Source organism: Pan paniscus, chromosome 1, assembly GCF_029289425.2.
Source record: "Pan paniscus chromosome 1, NHGRI_mPanPan1-v2.0_pri, whole genome shotgun sequence".
NCBI lineage: Eukaryota > Metazoa > Chordata > Mammalia > Primates > Hominidae > Pan > Pan paniscus.
In genome coordinates, this window is record NC_073249.2 from 79,854,893 (window position 1) to 79,869,527 (window position 14,635).

A 14,635-nucleotide genomic window follows, 5' to 3' on the forward strand; every position below is an offset into this window, starting at 1 on the left:
CTGGAATCCCTTACATCAAAATCCCACTGGTGGCTCCTGAAGCTTTCCTGACCTGATAGGGATCATCCACAGATCTAAGATCCAGAATCCAGTGAGTAATGCCACTAAAGAAAATTCCGAGACTAATGGGGGCACCTCTTTTTAATTGGGCTTGTATCAGTCAGAGTTTGATCAGAAAAACAGAACCACTATGAGTGATATAGCATATGGAATTTATTACAGGATTACCTCTTGTACAATTATAGCACCATTGTATAATATGAAACTATTCAAAGGAAGTAAAAATGAGCTCTAAGGAACATTCCCTGGCCCTAGAGTAAAGGGAACTGGCACATGTTCCTGGCACCATTTCAGATTTTCTATGAACCCAAGATGACTACGCATCTCTTTTTCCATGGGAGTATCCTTTGTGGTTATTGTGTCCATCTCACTGTTGTATGTTGGGTAAGGGTGGAGAGTTCAAGATGGCAGGTACCTTCTTTCAGTCCACAGGTTCTAGATCAAGAAGAGCCATACTAGAAGAGAACCTGAACACCACTCCCAAAGAGCCTCATCCATGCCTGGATGTGATTTTGATGATGAGATCCTACACTTTAAACCAGAGCCTAATGCCATAACGATAGGAGGTTTTTGGCAGAGGAGGTAAGCATATTTTGCTTGTAGATGGGATGTAAATAACTGTGGCAGAAGGAGATATGTAACTAAAAAAGGTGACCATGGTATTCTCCAGCTCCTCTCATCAAAAGATGGACTCTATTTCCTCACTTTTTGAAACTGGGCTTCCCTTGTATCTCACTTCTACCAATAGAATGAGACAGAAATGATGAGTGAGTTCTTACAGCTTCAGCTCTTTTTCCTTCTTCTCTACAATTTACTACTGTTTCAAGTCTGCTGTGTAATCAGCACTGCACTAGTACATGAATATGAAGCTGAACCCCTCAGATTATATCTATTACAGCTTGCACCAGGTGGGACATGGAGCTGCCCACTAAGGCTTAGACTCCAGGAGGGTGAGTCAAGGAAACATCACCTTTTGCTTAGCTTAACTGCCAGAGTTTTTTCTTTTTTCTTTTATTTTTTTTTTTTTACCAGAAGCAGAAATACTTTTTATTCTTTTAAAAATGTTTGTTATTTTTATTTTTTATTATACTTTAAGTTCTAGGGTACATGTGCACAACATGCAAGTTCATTACATATGTATACATGTGCCATGTTGGTGTGCTGCACCCATCAACTCGTCATTTACATTAGGTATATCTCTAATGCTATCCCTCCCACCTCCTCTCACCCCACAACAGGCCCCGGTGTGTAATGTTCCCCTTCCTGTGTCCAAGTGTTCTCATTGTTCAATTCCCACCTATGAGTGAGAACATGCAGTGTTTGGTTTTCTGTCCTTGCGATAGTTTGCTCAGAATGATGGTTTCCAGCTTCCTCCATGTCCCTACAAAGGACATGATCTCATCCTTTTTTATGGCTGCATAGTATTCCATGGCGTATATGTGCCACATTTTCTTAATCCAGTCTATCATTGATGGACATTTGGGTTGGTTCCAAGTCTTTGCTATTGTGAATAGTGCTTCAATAAACATATGTGTGCATGTGTCTTTATTGTAGAATGATTTATAATCCTTTGGGTATATACCCAGTAATGGGATGGCTGGGTCAAATGGTATTTCTAGTTCTAGATCCTTGAGGAATCGCCACACTGTCTTCCACAATGGTTGAACTAGTTTGCAGTCCCACCAACAGTGTAAAACTGTTCCTATTTCTCCACATCCTCTCCAGCACCTGTTGTTTCTTGACTTTTTAATGATCACCATTCTAAGAGCTTCTTTATTTCCAGTCCTGGGCTGAAGGAATCTTGTTGTTGTTTTCCAGCTTTATTGAGATATAATGGACAGATTAAAAATTGTATGTATTCAAGGTGTACACTGTGATGACTTGATAGATGGATACATTGTGAAATGATTATCATAGCCAGGCACGGTGGCTCACAGCTGTAATCCTAGCACTTTGGGAGGCCGAGGTGGGGGGATCACTTGAGCCCAGGAGTTCAAGACCAGCCTGGGCAGCAAAGACAGATCTCATCTCTACTAAAATTCAAGAAAAAATTGGCTGGGCATGGTGGTGCATGCCTGTAGTCCCAGCTAGTTGGGGGTGGGGAGAACGTGAGGGGTGCTGAGTTGGGAGGATCGCTTGAATCTGGGAGGTTGAGGCTGCTGCGAGTCCTGATTGCACCACAGCACTGCAGTCCAGGTGACAGAGTGAGGCTTTGTCTTAAAAAAAAAAAAAAAAAGATTATCATCGCCACAATTAGTTACTATTTGTGTGTATGTGGGGTGGGGAAGGGGGAAGCCACTTAAAATCCACTGTCTCCAAATGTCAAGTATACAATGCAGTATTAGTAAGTATAATCAGTGTGTTGTATGTTAGATCCCCAGAGCTTAGTCATCTTAAACTGAAAGTCTATACCCTTTGTCCAGCATCTCCCAATTTCCCCCACCCCACAGCTTCTGGCAACCACCTGCTACTCTCTGCAAAGGCATCAGTTTTAATTTGGTGATTTTGAAAAGGAGAACCACACAAGTTTGGAGGGTTCATACAAACTCCAGAAATGGAGTGAAATAGTTGAGAAAGGGACGCTGAGCCTGTGTTAGTCCATTCCCACACTGCTAGAGAGAACAACCTGAGACAGGGTAATTTATGAAGAAAAGAGGTTTAATTGATTCACAGTTCCACAGGCTGTATAGCAAGCATGGCTGGGGCATCCTCAGGAAACTTAAAGTCATGGTGGAAGGGCGAAGGGGAAGCAAGCACCTTCTTCACATGATGGAGCAGGAAAGAAAGAGAGCAGGGGTAGGTGCTACACACACACTTTTAAACAACCAGATCTTATGAGAACTCGGTATCACCAGGAGAACACAGGGGAAATCCACCTCTATGATCCAGTCACCTCCCACCAGGTCCCTCCCCCAACACTGGGAATTAGAATTTGACATGAGATTTGGGTGGGGACACAGAGCCAAACCACATCAGGGCCTATCAATCATTTCTCATTGAAATTACCAAGTCTAGCTACTTGTTTTCATTTTTTAACATTTCTAATGTCTTTATGAGTATCCTCAATTTTTAGTTTTCTCAAATTTGACTTTTAATAACACAGAATATGTTATAAGGCACATGCTGTTGATAGAGTTCCACTTTGTTTCAACTGTTAATGACTTGATGAATGTGATATTCATCTCCCTTCATGTGCACCTGTGTACATGCTCGTACACAGTGATATGGTTTGGCTCTGTGTCCCCACCCAAATCTTATGTTGAAGTATGACCCTCAGTGTTGGAGGTGGGACCTAGTGGGAGGTGACTGGATCATGGAGGTGGTTTGTAATGATTTAGCGCCATCCCCCTAGTGCTGTCTTGTGACAGAGTTCTCATGAGATCTGGCCGTTTAAAAGTCTGCAGGATCTCCCCTTTCACTCTTTTCCTCCTGCTTCTGACATGTAAGATGTGCTTGCTTCCCCTTCACCTTCTGCCATGATTTTAAGTCACCTGAGGCCTCCCCAGAAGCAGAAGCCTGTACAACCCATGGAACCATAAGCCAATTAAACTTCCTTTGTTTATAAATTACCTAGTCTCAGGTATGTTTTTATAGCTGAGCAATAATGGACTAATACACATAGCATGGTCTTTTTTTTTAATTGAGAAATAATACAGATACCATAAAAGTACCTTTTTAAAATTTACATTTAAAATGTACTTTAAAAATATAATTTAGTGGATTTCAGTATATTCTCAAGGTTGCACAACCATCACCATTATCCAATTCCAGAATACTTTCATCACTCCAAAAGGAAACCTCCTACCCATTAGCAGTCATGCCCCCATTCCTCCTTACACCCAGCGCCTAGCAACCATGTATCTGCTTTCTTTCTGTGTGGATTTATCTAACCTGGACATTTCATATAAATGCACTCAAACAATGTGTGGCTTTTTGTGCCTGGATTCTTCCACTTAACATGATGTTTTCACAGCATCCATGTTGTCGCACGTATGAAAACTTTATCCCTTCCAATGGCCAAATAATATTCCATTGTTTGGAATACATTTTGTTCAGCCATTCATTGGTCCAGGCATTTTTTAGGCGGCAATAAAAGTACTCAAAATGAAGACACAGCAAAGCTCCAAATGCACACATCTACCCAGCAGACAAGTGACTTCACTGTCTGTTTACTATCATGGGGAGCAGAAAGAGTGCCCTGAATTGAGCTCCCCTCTGAGACCTAACCAAATGCACACCTGGCCCAACCTTTGTCTGGAGAGTTAATTTTGTGGTACCAATTTCTGTTTTAGTTTTTCTCTCTAAAACAACTTTATTAGTGTAATCACATTTTCATGTAATTCCTAATTACCCTTCTTGGTCTGAATTCCTATTATTAAAATGCCGTGTTTACACACTTGGTTTAGGGCTACTCTGATTTCAGCACATCACTACCGGATTTCCTTTAGCTGTTTCTTGGTTTCCTATTTCTTGCAGAAGATAAAAAAGACAAATAAGCCCTTCCTCTTCCTCCACACCTCTCTTATCAAAAATGGTGAGAAGATAGCAGTGGTGCTATTCCTTGTGTTTTGGGAACACACGCATCTTTGTCACTTGGTTGTACACACCGTAGTGGCTTTTACTGCTGATAATGTCACTGGATCAATAAACTCGTTCCTAATGAACTCCATTTAGATTCCACACAGTGAGAGGCAAAGTTAGGAAAAAAAGTAAATCAAAAAATTCAAAAGATTGGTGAGAAAACAATTGCTGTGAGAAAAGAGGAAAATAATTTTTTAAGAAACTAGTATCAAAATTGAGGGCAAAAGTTTTCAGAGGAGGTCTAAAATCACTGGGATTTGTTTTACTCATTTTTAATATACTTGCTGATGATGGAACAGACATTGCACTGAATCCCTTTGTCCCATAAGCAGTAAGTTCCCCGATCTAGCTGCTTCTTCCTTGAGGTAGAACTGAGACTGGGGTGGGTGTTTGTTTGCAGGGAGGAGGGGAGAGACTCAGGAGAGATGGCAGCCCTGAGAAAGACTTGGAATAGTACAGTGAGCAACAGGGAATTTTTTTTTTTTTTTTAAGGAAACAGAGCAAATGGTTTTTATATTGTCCTGAGCTGGAAGCACAGCTTTGGAGAGGACTGAGAAACTAGCTAAAGATCATAAGTTACTGTTTCTTGGCATAAATTTGTAAAGTTAACTGCCATCTATACCTTATCAGGAAATGTGACCATGCCGTATCCCCTCCTGTTTCCTATCAATGCTTTGGAGCTACTATCACAAGACCCTCAAGATTGTTATCATATGAGGAATTACAGGCTACGGGCACTGTTTTATAGATGTAAGACTCAAAAGCTTCCAATTTAAGTGTAGGAGACTAGAATATGCCCAAAATATGCCTCCTTGGCATACGGATTATTTTCAGCTGAAGGCAATTGAGAAGAAGCAGATATTTTTAAAAAGCTCTCTATCCTACTCCTACTTCCCTCAAAACAAGATATAAATTTACAAAAGTATTCCTTCTCCCCTCTCCACTAGGAAACACAAAGTTTGATCACTAAAGGCAGCTTCTGTCAACACTAGAAGAATCTACATTAAAAACTTCCATTTATTTGCCTTACCATGGTTTGCCATCCTTTCTTCTGTCTTATTTCTCTAAGAGTTTATTCTTCTTTGTTGAAGATGCTATATATGCCTGAGTTCTAAGCCACCTCTTTGAGTATCTCCTATGTGTATATGAAATACACATGAATAAACTTCTGTTTGTTTTTCTCTTGTCAATCTTTGTTATAGGGGCCCCAGACAATGAAATTAAGAGGGGGAAAAGGAAAGATTATTTTTCCTCCTTTATACAACTTTACATTCAGTTCATCTCCTTATTAAATTATCTTTAAAATTACAAAAATGCATGCATGTAATCCCAGCACTTTGGGAAGCTGAAGCAGGAGGCAAGGTGTTCAAGACCAGCCTGGGCAACACAGCAAAACCCTGTCTCTACAAAAAATAATTTAAAAAATTTATCTGGATGTGGTGGCACATGCCTGTAATCCTTGCTGCTTGAGGGGCTGGGATGGGAGGACTGCTTGAGGCCAGGAGTTCAAAGTTATAATGAGCTATGATTGCACCATTGTACTTCACCCTGGGTGACAGAGCCTGGACTCTGTCTCTTAAACAAATAAATAAACAAAAACAATGTAGGCTCACTGTAACACATAAAACAATATGCAGATATATAAAAAGGTATATAAAGAAAGTAACCTCTCCCTACCTTACATGGTGAATGTTAACAGACTAGTATATATTTTTCTATACTTCCATTCATTCATTCATCAGTAAATAATTGTTGAGCATCTATAATGTTCCAAGCATTGTTCTAAGCATTTATGGTAGATCATTGAACAAAAACAGATTTTTTTCCCTTGTGAAACTTAACATTCTAGCAGGGGAGAAATAAACCATTAAAATGTAATTTTTTAAAAAAAGTACAATGAGGTTTCTCAGGCAAATATAAAATGAACACATGTCAAAGACTCTATTTAATGTTTTTATTAATGAGGGAATCAGTAAGATTTTAAACTAGTCCAAATAGCAGCTGAGAAGATAGGTGTATATGTAGGCAGTTTGATAAAGACATGTCAGGTTCAGGTTGCTGGGTTAATGACTTACAGGACAATAAACTGTAACCATTAAGATGATTTGCTGTGCTGGACAAACTTATTTACATCTCTAGTGGGTGAAAATGAAAAAGTTAGCCTCTGCCCCTAAAAAGGTAATAAAGAAGTAGTAAAATAACCTAGTCAATAGGAATTTAATCCAGAATTGCATGGGAAGAAAGCCACAGTAACCTCTTTTGCCTATTTTAAAGTTTCAGATAATTTTTTTCTCTCAAAACCAAAAGCCATAATACATAAGCAAATTGTCATATTTCATCAAATATATGATGCCATCACATTTAGGAAGCATCAATATATTTGGTACCACTAAGAAAAAATTATTGACAAATTATATTATGCCATTTGTGGTAAAATGCATTCTGACCTTCAGGGATGTTAAAATGTGAAAAACTATAGTTTTTACAATCTAGAAAATACAGTATATGGCTGTTTATAAGACGGTCAGTGCTATGGAAGGAAAAAGCAAAAGAAAACAGGATAGAAAGCACCAGGAGTGTAGCAGGAAGGAAGGTAAAAGTTGTAGAATTAGATAGGGTGGATCAGGACAGACTTCATTGAGAAGATGAGATCTGAACAAAAAATAGAAGTAAGAGACTTAGTCAAATGGACATGTGGGAAAAGAGAATGACAGGAAAAGGAAGCGCTAGAGCAAAAGTCCTAAGGCAAGAGCTCACCTGGCATGCTGACAGGACAGCAAGGAGGCCACTGAGCATGGACCAGAGTGAGTGAGCAGGAGGATAGCAGTGAGGCCAAAGGAGGGAGGCCTTAGATCATTTAGGGCAGTTCTCAAACCTTCCTGCAAGGAAGGTGCCTGCAAATCACCTAAAGATCCTGTTAAAATGTAGATTCTGACTCGACAATCTAGCGTGAGGCCTCAGCTTTTGCATTTTTAACATGATTCCAGAGGATGTTCATGTTGCCTTCAAATATTAATTAACCACCCCTACAGGACAGATCTAAGTTAGTACACATCTGTATCTCCCTGAAGGCTGAAGTATTTCAAAGAAGATGTAGATATATAATGCACACATTGTTTGCCCCAAATCTTTCTCCCAGGAGCATGATTCCAAGATGATTCATGGCTCTTTGAAGTTGAGAAGCAATTCACACTTCAGAGGCTTTTAGCATCTGAAAGATTTCAATGAGAAGTCTATACTCCTGGGGCAGATACTACAAACACTTCAGCTATCTCTAACTCAGATCAATACTAGTGGCTTTAAGGATGTTTAAAAGTGAATTTTCATGGCCAAAATAAGTAATTTCAAGATGGACAGAATGAATAGAAATGTTGCCATGCCTTACATGATCAGAGTATGAGAATCTAGTGAGTCTAGCAATCTACACACTTTGGAAAGGTGCCCTAGATTTAGGATTTCAGACCAGCCCCATATGGAGAAGATTACAAGAAGATTTTGTCACCCAACTCTAATGAGGATAGCTGAGTCTGCTATTAGAATACTGTCCCATCTTCCTGCAGTGGATGGACCTTTCATGCAAGATGCTATTCAGGCAGTCCTAAACAAGGAAGTGGAACCTCACTGAGTTTGTATAACAGCTCTACTGTCTGTCTTTAAACCTTGCTAATAAATGTGTGAATGTGTAGAATCCCACCTCAGACTTGCTTTCATTCTCTCTTTGTAGTGGTAGCAAGGTTATGGTGGAACTTAGAAAACACATACTTCTCATTAGAGAAATCTTCCAATATCTATGCAAAGTTCCTAAAAACAACGAGAGAGCAAAGTGGCTTAGGTCCAGGTCAGTTTTCTATAAGGTATCCACTACCTATGGATGCTATATGTATTTATCTGAAATGTGCCTGAAGGAGGGTTTGTCATTAATGCAAGTTTCCCCCTTTATACTTCCAGATTCTAATTGCAATTATGCAATTACACAAATTATTGAGGTAGAACATTAAATAGAAATCACTTGAATAACTTTTACTCTCTTTGGTTTTCAGGTAGAGCTTGTAAAAACGTTAGTTCAAATCAAGTTGGAAAAAATAATTAAGTTGGATGGCTAAGGCTTTTATAGAACCAGGAATATATCCAAGATACTTATAGTCTACTTGGGAATCTAAGTTAGAAACATGAAAAAGATTAATTAAAAAAACACCTAAAAGTCAAGCTGAATACCATAAATTTGACATGTTTTGATTTGAATTAAGAAGAGGATTGGTTGAAAGTAAAATTCAGGTTGATCCTTAAACAGTATGACAAGAAAAAATTATTTCTATTAAGAAAACAAACTATTTGTTTCTAACTGTCCCACCAGCCACATTCTAAGGACAGTGGATTCAGGTTGTTGGAGATTCTTTTCTTTCCTGGCCTTAGACATATTTAAAATGAGGACTGAGGAATCAGTGAGGGAATACAAGATTTCTATGCATAAGAAAGGCAGAAGGAGCTCAGAGAGCAGCTCCAGGGAACTGAGAACTGGAACCAGAGCTATAGAGGGCTCTGTGGGGTAAGGGCTGGGAGGCAGAGAGATGTAGGGAGGGTGCCTGGGACATGCAGTGTGCTCTCAGTAAATTCATTTGTGTGTTTAATATTTACTGAGTATCTAGTATGTTCTAGGCACTGTGTTATGTGCTAGAAATATGGCAGGAAAGAAAGAAATGAAGGAAGGAAGCCCTGTTTTCAGGGAGCTGATGTTCTAGCTGTGGGACAGAGATGCTGAACAAACAAATATGTGCATTGGTGTTAAGGAAAATAAGGCAAAGTCAAAAGACAGGAAGAGGCAGGTAAGGTGCTGTTTTAGACAGTGTTTTCAGGGGAGCTGTCTCTGATAAATTGCATTCAAGTAGAATTTTCAAAATATAATTATAACTCTCATGCAAATATAAAATGAACACATTAGTTAATGAGGAAACTAAAAAGACATTAAGACTGTTCAAAGAGCATTTGTGTAGCTACATACTTACAAGCAATTTTATAAAGAAATACAGTAAGATTACTAGATTAGATTTTAAAATGAGAAATGCTCTCTAGTGCAATAAGAATAAACTTTGGGGTTAACTTTTCCACTGGACAGAAAGATTTGCATCTTTGTTGGACAAAAATATACAAGTTAGCCTGTGATTTCAATGCCCCAAATCTTTAAGAGTCTGAACAGGTGACATTTGTTCAGAGACCTGAGTGACATCAAGAGCAAATAGGTGAGTAGATGAATAGTGAAGAGGGGAAGGATTGAGTGTCAAACTCCCTCCCATCTCTCTCCTACTCCATTCACTGCAAAATATTCCCTTCTCATTGATATTTAGAGGAGTGGGTTTACCTTGGGGAAATGAAAGGAAATACAGAGTCCTCTAGGCTGATGAACGATTATAGAGGATACCCTGGAGCTCAGCACACCTGGACATAAGATTAGGGAGCAAGGAACAGGGTGGGAAGGCCAGCAAAGACTCAGAGGTGAGGACACTGGGAAGAGGGTGGGCCAGCAAGTAGCTGTGTTGACTGCAGAAGATTTCATGTACTGGTTGAAGGGACTCATCTCTACTCCTCCTGTAAAAGGAGGAAAAACATAGTTATGAACTCTCGAGGGATAGTGTGAACGGCAAGAGAATCCTTCTGTCTTTCAAATCGACATCCTCAGCATGTTCTCCCAGTGTCTCCTGGTGCTTGGGTGGCTGCTGCTGTTACACCCACAGCCATTTCCTTTAATAGGGAGGAAAAACCTTTCCTAATCCACTGTCTATCTTCCTCCCAACTTCTGCTATGTCTCACCGGCCAGAACTTGTGACCACCCTAGCGGGAAAGCAGGCTCAGAAAGTGATCTTTTTGATTTCTTAACTTCTTTATTGAAGGTGAACAAGGGAGAACGGGGCGAGGAGTGGGAATGGATGTTGGAGCTAGTAAACCTAGGGTCTATGTGTTGTATTTCTTTTCTAATTCAGTCTTGAGGTCTCTCTCTGGGAGTGGTTATAAACGTTAGCTCTTCCGTGATGGGGCTTGGATATCTACAGTGTGCCTTCCATGGAATACTTCTTTATCCTGGCAGACGGCCTAAATCCTAGGTGTCTGACCCATGACGGGAGGTCCCTCTCACAGGAAACTTGTTTATATTAGCAGGCACATTTGTGGCTCTTGTCTGCCCCGTGTCTGGTTTATTCCAACCAAGACAGCCACTCTCTAGGAGAGCCCTAACCAGGAAACAAGTCAGGTGTGGGTGTATAGGTCAGGTGAGACACAGAGGAGGTGAACAAAACATGTGAAATAATAGAATCAGTTTCATTACTTACAGATCCATAAGAAGAGGACAGCATGTCTCACAGGGCCAATGAGAAGGGGGACACACATGCTCAACCAGTGGGAGGGGGACGAGACAGAGAGAGGGACTTGCGGGCCAAAGCCTTCACTGTGGTCCTGGGTCCAACATCTTAGTCCCACTGTGACTAAGAGGTGGTCACTGAGGCATATCTGCAAAGTATATGTGGGGTATAGGGGTCAAGGGGATGAAGCAAGTAGCTTGTACCTGATGGTTCGATAGGGAGGTGGTCACCAGAGGTGGTCATACAAGGCAGATGTCTGGACTGACCACATAGAGGAAGTGGGAGGAGGCAGAGAACTAGAGACTGTCCAGGGTGACTAAGCCCTGCTTCTAGTTTGAGAAGGTTAAGCCTGTCCTCAGAATGGATAGTGAGGCCTTTGATATGTTCTCCCACCTCTTCATCAAGCATATTGACAAATCCTTTTTCACCAACTTGTCTTGCTATAACCGCCCAGTAGGTTCACCTTGCCGTCTGCCTAGATAGAGCCAATTTATCAAGACAGGGGAATTGCAATAGACAAAGAATTCATGCAGAGCTGGCTGTGTGGGGGGCCAGAGTTTTATTATTACTCAAATCAGTCTCCTCCAGCAGTCGAGTTTTTAAAGACAATTTGGTGGGTGGGGAGGGGCAGTAAGTCAGGGAGTGCTGATTGGTTGGGTCGGAGATGAAACTATGGGGCATCACTGTCTTCTTGAACTGAGTCAGTTCTGGGTGGGGGTCACAAGATCAGGTGGGCCAGTTTATCATCTGGGTAGTGCCAGCTGATCCATCTAGTGCAGGGTCTGCAAAACATCTGAAGCACTGATCTCAGGAGCGGTTTAGGGAGGGTCAGAATCTTGTGGCCTCCAGCTGCATGACTCCCAAACCATAATTTCTAATCTTGTGGCTAATGTTGGTAGTCTAGACCCCAGGCAAGAAGGAGGTTGGTTTTGGGAAAGGGCTTTTATTGTTTTTGTTTTAAACTGTAAATTATAAACTAATTTCCTTCCAAAGTTAGTTCAGCCTATGCCCAGGAATGAACAAGGATAGCATGGAGGTTAAGGACAAGATGGAGTTAGTTAAATTGGATCTCTTTAACTGCCTTAGTCATAATTTTGCAAAGGCAGTTTCATTGCTACCTGAATGATTTTCCTAACTTATCCATCAATCTCCTGGAAGCCTTTCTCCTTAATCAATGTCTTCAACTCTGCCAGACATGTGGCAGCTTCTTCATCAGCAGATGTGGCCTCTCCAGTTATTTTTATGTTTTTCAGTCCAAACCTATTCCTGAATCTGTGTAGCCATCCCTTACTTGCAGTAAATAGCTTGGTGTGCCTAATTTCAGGGGATCCCTTTCTGAAGTCTTCCTATAGGCTCAACACTTTCTGGGAAAACTTACTGCGGTCAGCTGAAATACGTTTTCTGTTCATGTCTCCCACCCACAAATGTAATGCCTTTTCCGTCTTTTGCTGTTGCACCTCAAACTACAAAAGTTACAGCCACAGTGCATGACAGGTGCTTAGTTAACTAGCACGAATCTTTTTCCTTCTTCACAATTTCATGGATAATTTGTTCTTATCATAGATTTTGGCAACCTCAGCATATGACTCTTTTTCTTTCCTTATTAAGCCCAGAGCTTTCACCTTTTCATTTAAAGGAAGCACTTTACAGCTTCTCCTCGGCATATCCAAATTGTCAGCACCACAATTCCTGTGCTTTGCGGCCATTATTAAGTAAAATAAGGGTTACCTGAACATAAGCAGGTGGTATCTCTCATTATCTCTGCTATACTACGGGTGCATCTGTTAACCAAAGCAGCTACTGAGTGGGTAATGAGTGGATACTGTACACAGCGCGGCTACCTGCGACAGATGATTCGCGTCAAGGGTGGGACAGAGTGGATGGCCCGAGATTTAATCGGGCTACTCAGAATGCAGGCGGTTTGAAACTTAAGAATTGTTTATTTCTGGAGTTTTCCATTTAACATTTCTGAACCAAGGTTTGACCACAGGTAACTGACACTGCAGAAAGCATGGAGGGGGGCAAAACTACTGCATTAATATTAAAATTTTCAAATATTACTTTTTGCTAAATGAAATGTGATTCAGGACCTTCCCTCTCAAAGATCAAGCGAAATCACCACGACCTCCGCCAGCAGCGGCTCTGCACGACTCCACCCTCGCAGCCCAGCCAATCAAAGCTACAGGTTGAGTGACGTCACTCTCCTGAAAGTCCTTGCTAATTCCCGTACTCCTTTTCTCCGCCCTGCACCTCTACTATTTGCTACAAGTGTCCAGCAGCCATTTTGGATTTGGGCGGAAATGAAATTAAAACTGTGCTGTTAAAAGCCTAAAAATTCAAGTCAAGACAAACTTAAGCATTCGACCCAAACGTCTAGAAAGGGGGCATCTTCGTGGGCTAACTAGACCACTGGGGCAGTGAGTGAAACGCGGTATCGTCGCGGCACCCACACTTAAGATGGCACCGGCCTGAGACTCAGCTGTGCGGCCGCTCTACCTCGGTTCCTGGTTAGTTGGCCTCATTGGTGGCGTCGGAGGGAGGAAGGTGGGCCTTCTGTCCCGTTTCCGGACCCGTCTCTATGGTGTAGGAGAAACCCGGCCCCCAGAAGATTGTGGCTGTAGTGGCCACAGCCTTACAAGGCAGGCCGGGGTGGCTGGTGTCAACAGGGGGGCCAACAGGGTACCAGAGCCAAGACCCTCGGCCTCCTACCCCGCCGCCTTCCTGCAGGTAACAGGGAGCCCTGCGCTGCGCCCCCAGTCCTTGCAGGACTGCGCCGTGGGGGAAGGGGCCGGGCGGGGAGGAGGCGGCGGGCGCGCGCCCCGCTCGCGGGTCTGCGCTCTGGGGCCCGCGCGGGAGCGAGCTCGGCGCGGCGCCGGCGGCCGGTTGAGCTGTGCTCTCAGCTTCGGAGCAGCCTCCCCTGGCTGATTGTGGGGCGCCCTGTAATCTGCGCTTCGCGGGCGACCCCCGACGGGTGAGGCGCCCGCGGCCAGAGCTCTCCAAGGCAGCCGCGGAGTCGGTCCTCGCAGGGAGGTGTGGAAGGTGAGGGGCCAGCGAAGCGAGAGCGGCGCCTCGGCCCTTCAGTGACCCCGCGGGGTCGCGGCAAGCAGGGCGAGGGTGCTCGGCTGGGCGGGTCACTGTCCCGGGGCGGCAGTGCCTGAGCCCGGGGGGATCCTGGGGTCGCGTCCGCCCTCGGGAAGGCGGCCTCATTCTTGATCCAAGACCGGTGCCCGTCCCCCAAGGCCGAGCTGGCTCCTGTCTTGGCATAGTGCTTTCTGTTTAGAATAAAGATGAAACATTTCTCGGAAGAGCATATTCAGGAATCCATGTGAAATTCTCGGAGTCGGGTCTCGAATTTTGGGGGTCACTGTTAACTGCTGTTTTTAAGGACCCATGTTCTTATAAAATGTATCTTGAGCTGAAATCATAATTATTTTGGCCCATAAAGACTTAATTGTGTATTGCTTGTCAGCTAGCAATGCTGGACTGAGTTCCGCAGAGGGAATATATACCTGAAACACGAAAGCGAAGGGCCGGAGTAACGTTACCGCTGGATACCAGAATATCAGCCAGTACAGTGCATCCTTAATACTCACAGTGCAAGCCATTATCTTTGGAACTTTCAAGCTAAGGGAGCTAGGACCAAG

The 14,635-nt window shown here is 42.5% G+C and overlaps 1 protein-coding gene across 5 annotated transcripts in view; it reads left to right on the top strand.

Moving 5' to 3' along the window:
- The first annotated feature begins 399 nt into the window (after positions 1 to 399).
- The window catches only part of SCYL3 (SCY1 like pseudokinase 3), a 57,068-nt gene continuing 42,832 nt past the window's right edge, over positions 400 to 14,635 (top strand). The window contains exon 1 of one of the 5 annotated variants that reach the window (XM_063604023.1): positions 400 to 642. The gene's annotated coding sequence lies outside the window, so the exon portion shown is untranslated. Of the gene's footprint in view, positions 643 to 13,527; positions 13,719 to 13,796; positions 14,031 to 14,635 lie in introns of those variants that run through there. The other 4 variants (XM_034940217.3, XM_034940197.3, XM_003824632.6 and 1 more) reach the window with 4 other exon arrangements.